At 35.5% G+C, this 5,297-nt stretch overlaps 1 pseudogene; it reads right to left on the bottom strand.

The window, feature by feature from the left end:
- Positions 1-2,179: 2,179 nt before the first annotated feature.
- LOC102819133 lies at positions 2,180-2,838 on the bottom strand (annotated as a pseudogene).
- Positions 2,839-5,297: the final 2,459 nt, after the last annotated feature.

The following is a 5,297-nucleotide window of genomic DNA, read 5'->3' as shown; positions in this document are numbered from 1 at the left end:
ATGGTACTTTTAATATTCACCTACACAACACAACTCAAACGCACCAATTATTCTATGGTTTACCTTTTTCACTATTCAACTTTCACATGCATATGCGGTTATTGAAAATACCTTGGCTTGGGTCAAGTGCACCTTAGTCCTCAAACTGACATCTTTGCTCTTGAATACTTTAAAAATATCTTGTGCAGCAGATTTGCTTAATGCAGTATATCATTTGATTTCTTGACTGTTGCTTCCATGAGTGTTGATGGTTGATCAAAGAAAAATTAAGTCTTTGACAACTTTAATCATTTCTCCATTTATATGGATGTTGTTGATTAGTCCAGTTGTGAGGATTTTTTTATTTCACACTGAGGTGCAACCCATACTGAAGACTGTGGTCTTTGATCTTCATCTGTATTTTAAGTCCTCTTCATTTTCAGCAAGCAAAGTTGTATTATATGCATGATGCACTTTGTTAGTGAGACGTCCTCTAATCCTGATGCCATGTACTTCTTCATATAATCCAGCTTCTCAGATTAGTAGCTCAGCATACAGACTAAATAAAGTATGGTGAAAGAATATAACACTAGCATACATCTTTCCTAATTTTAAACCATCTGGTGTTCCCTTGTTTTCTTGAACAAGTGTCTCTTGGTCTATATACAGGTTCCTCATGAGCACAATTAAGTGTTCCAGAATACTCATTCTGTACAATGCTGTCCATAACTTGTCATCCACACAATTGAAGTAATAAATAAAGCACAAATTTCTACCAAGTTCCATCTGACATCAGCAATAACATCCTTTATTCCATGTCGTCTTCTGAATCCAGCTTGAACCTCTGGCAATTCTCTGTCAATGTATGGTTGCAGCTGTTTTTGTATTATTGTTAGCAAAATTTTACTTGCATGTGATATTAATGATATTGTCCAATGATTTCTGCATTCCTATAGGTCATCACCTCTCTTAGGAATGGGCACAAATGTGAATCTCTTCCAGTCAGTTGGTCAGGTAGTTGTCTTCCTAACTTTTTGGTATAAATAGATGAGTGAGTTCCTTCAGTGCTACACCAGTTTCTTGAAAGATTTCAATTTATATTCCATCAATTCCTGGTGCTTTGTTCTTAGCCAATCCCTTCAAGTCACCTTGGACTTCTTCCTTCAGTATTATTGCCTCTTGATCATATGCTACCTCTTTCTCTCACTCTCACTCTCCTCATTTGAATTTATTTAAACACAGTTCTCAAAGCATGAATGAAATTTTTGGACTTCCCTTATGGTAAGCAAAGGACCTGAAAAGAATTTTTAAATCAACAGGCAAAACCTTCAGCTTACCTATGACACAGATATAGTAGTGTTCCCTTGTCTTATCCTATTCTTTGAAGCATCCAGTACTTTTTCACATAACTACAAGCTAGAACAAGAGTACATGTGTAATGGAATGTATTGTAACTTGCCTATGTGACTATTTGAAATACTATTATGCCCTTGTAACAGCTTGATGAAATAGCCTTTTTTAGGCATACACTGTGTAACTCTTTTCTTGTTCTTTGCTATATACAATACAGATTACACAAAGGCGGACAAATCCACATTTAGATAAACATTCAGCATTTGCTGTATTTAAATATCTTTAGTTCTAAGATTAGAAGCACAGCATTACAGACCATTAATTTTAACACTTAGTTGTGTATATAAGTACGGTACTTTTAATGAGCTGAGGAAAATCAGTATTTTTGTCTTTAAATTTACTACTGACAACTGAATTTGAACAGTTCTGCTAAGCACTGATATGTTAGAAAGAAAAGTAAAAATCAAACTGTTGATTGTTACTTTTGTGCCATTTTGGTTGCATTTTACACACAGGCTTTGATCTTTGGAATACCCTGGATTCAGTAGGAAAACCTTTAAATGAAGTTTTGTACAATAAAAACTTTTCGGCATCAAATTTTAGACTGTAAAAAAAATCCATGCAAAACATACTTTTCTGAAAACACTTAACTTTGCACAAAGCACCAAACTACACAAATGCAGAAGGAAAACACCATTTCAATTCCACCAAAGTAGTCATCATCAAAGGTGTAAAAGTCACCTCACTTCACTAGGCACTTTTCACTTTTTTAAACATGACACAATAAAAAATATTGTTTACAATCAATATCCCAACTCTAGGGCATGTTTCAGTAAGTCTTCAAACTTCATGCTTTAATAGCAATGAGGAGAGTATGATCGAGATCTGGAAGGGAATCTGTATCCTCCACAACTGTAGTATGGGAGAAGGTAAATCTGAACTCTGTGTTGAGCAGCTCTCCATCCTCCTCCTCCACCTCCTCCTCTGTATTATCTGCTGTAGTAATCCCGATCATCATAGCCACGATCATAGTAATCATGATGGCGTGAGCTACCATAGGTAGGTCTCTCCATATAAATTACGGGTGTTGGAGTATGTGGTCTTTTTGTTAAGGAGAAATCGACTCTGATCCTAAGACCATCAAGCTCCATTCCACTGGCACGCTCTTTAGCTTCCTTAGCATTGTCTACATTTTCAAGATATACAAAGACAAATCTTATAAACGTCTAGAGTGCCGGTCATATACAATGGACACATCAGCAATGGGCCATACTTAGAGAACACTTCTCTTAGATCTCGCTCTATGGTGTATAAGCTCAACGCAAACACTCCAGGACAACAACTGGGATCAGGATTTGCCCGATTCCCAACATGACGCCTCTGAGTAGACATTGGAGAATGACTGTGGCTACGCGGTCTGCGATAATATCGACTATAAAACCTGCTATGGGATTGTCTATGGGAGTGTGACCGAGAACATGACCTTGTATTATGTCTTTGAGAAATTTTCTGGATCTAGACCCGCTTGCCGTAATTCAGCTCACCGCTGTTGCTCATGACTTCTGGCTGCAGTCGATGCGCTGCAATTGAAGCTGTCAACCTCTTGTGTCGTCTTTACTGAGGCTCCGTGGCAGCCTCACTGAACGCACTGCTTTCAGAGCCGCTGAGATACGAAGCACTCCACGCCACCTCTGCACAAGTTCTAACCCATATGCTAACCCTGCATAAGGTTTCCTAGGAGCGACTGGTGAAAAGGTTGAATATCGACCATTTCTTTTTGGTACAGTGACGCTGTATATTCCTTCCATCTTTTTTGAAGCTTTCTGCATCATTCAATATTTTGGTGAAAGAATGCAACCCTGACACACACCTTTCCTAATTTTAAACCATTCAGTGTTCCTTTGTTCTGTCAGAACAAGTGCCTCTTGGTCTATGTACAGGTTCTTCATGAGCACAATTAAGCGTTCTGAAATATTCATTCTCCACCATGTTGTCTATAGCTAGTCATAATCCGCACAACCAAAAGTCTTTGAATAGTCAATAAAGTACCTACTTATTTGGTTATGAGAATAATATATTACAGTATTTTCATCTGGTAAGTCAAGTTCTCCAAGATTCAGAAGTAATTTTAAAGACATTCACAGATATCTACCAGTCAATATCAGGATGTTTACATAATTTAAGAGAAGTTTTTTTAAACTAAACAAAACATATACTGCCAAATACTTGCTTATCAAACAGTTCACCATCACAGAAGCATTAGAAAGAAACAAGCAAATGATGAATGTGCTCTATAAGTATTGAGTACTAGAGATCAATTTTGTATAATCATCATTTTGTTGTTATTGGTAGGTGCCATCGAATCAGTACCAACTCATAGCAAACCTATGTGCAACAGAATGAAACACTGCCCAGTCCTGAGCCAACCTCACAATTGTTGCCACTCTTGAGTCCATTGATGCTGCCACTTTGCCAATCTATCTCACTGGAGGTCTTCCTCAGCACTTGTCTATCAGTTTGTCGTACTGTGGTGACTTGTGAGTTACTGTGATTCTGGAAGCTATGCCAATGGTATTTTAAATACCAGCAGGGTCACCATGGTGGACAGATTTCAGATGAGCTTCCAGATGAAGACAGACTAGGATGAAGGAGTGACGAACTACTTACAAATATTTAGTCACTTAAAACCTTATGAATAGCAGAGAAACCATCATGTAGACACATGAATTTTGCATGAAAAGGATTCAAGTATATGAAATTCTTTCAGATAAATTTTTATTATTAAACAGTGTGAAATACCCACTAAATGAAGACATCCAAGAAATTAGTGCAGGCTTATCCTGATGATTTAACCACAAACCTTTATGGGTAAGTGTAACGATGTCATTCTTACATAACAAAGTTTACAAATTCAGGAAAGAAAAATGACACTCATGTAGGCATGTCTGTTTCCATAATAGAAGATAAAATACAACACATTATTTCTCAGTGCTGAAATCATTTTACTCATAAACTAACTTGAATGATCACAAATTATACAATAGAACACTCATTTTATCACTAAAAAGATTCAAAAAATTATTCAAGAAAGACTCAATTAATTATCCTTATTATGTTTAAAAGTAGATATTCTTTGGCAGTTTAACTGTGACAAAATCATTGGAGAATTTATAGAGGCTAATAATTCAAAGCTCAGAAGTCCTGATGTGGTGCTTTAGGATAAATACTGAACCACAGGTCAGTTTAGACTGCAAGATCAGTGGTTCAGATCCACTAACTACTCCTCAGAAACCCTACGCAGGGTTGCAATGAGTTGAAACCAGCTCAACAGCACTTAACAACAAATAATACAGAAAAAGGCATTTTAATTGTATCATGTTATAGATAAAAGATCTAACTTTAAGCATAATAATTTGTTATAATATTTGTTTTCTGATGATTAAATTTTCTTTTATGGTATCTTTCTATTTGTTCATTTATATTATAATTACAGCATTCATTACAAAACAAGTATCACAACTGAAAGTAGAAGCCATTTAAAGTAAAATTGGTAAAAGTCAATTTTTCATTGTGGGAGAGCAACAAATTTTACATTAATTGTTGAAACAACTAAATTCACTGATTTATTTTTTTTGTTGTCGAATATGCAGAATATTCTTTTTGTAGAAAGTGTGTTATATAGCAAAAAATATATATTATTACTCCACATGCACGAAATATTTTATAATCCAGTTCATCTCATTCTACTAAAATGGCATATGCTGCTTTTGCATTCAGTAGTGAATATTATATTGCATTTTAAAAGAAGTTATATCATGCATAGCTAAACAATACACACATATATAGGAGGGGGCTCCCAAAAATTCACGGAAAACTTTTATTATCTTTTCATTCCATTTTTCCATGAACTTTCTGAAGCCTTTTGGTATATATATCTATATATAGCTATCTATCTGTATAAATAT

The sequence above is a fragment of the Chrysochloris asiatica genome, unplaced genomic scaffold, assembly GCF_000296735.1.
Source record: "Chrysochloris asiatica unplaced genomic scaffold, ChrAsi1.0 scaffold00057, whole genome shotgun sequence".
Classification (NCBI taxonomy): Eukaryota; Metazoa; Chordata; class Mammalia; order Afrosoricida; family Chrysochloridae; genus Chrysochloris; species Chrysochloris asiatica.
This window is presented reverse-complemented; position numbering and strand designations above follow the sequence as displayed.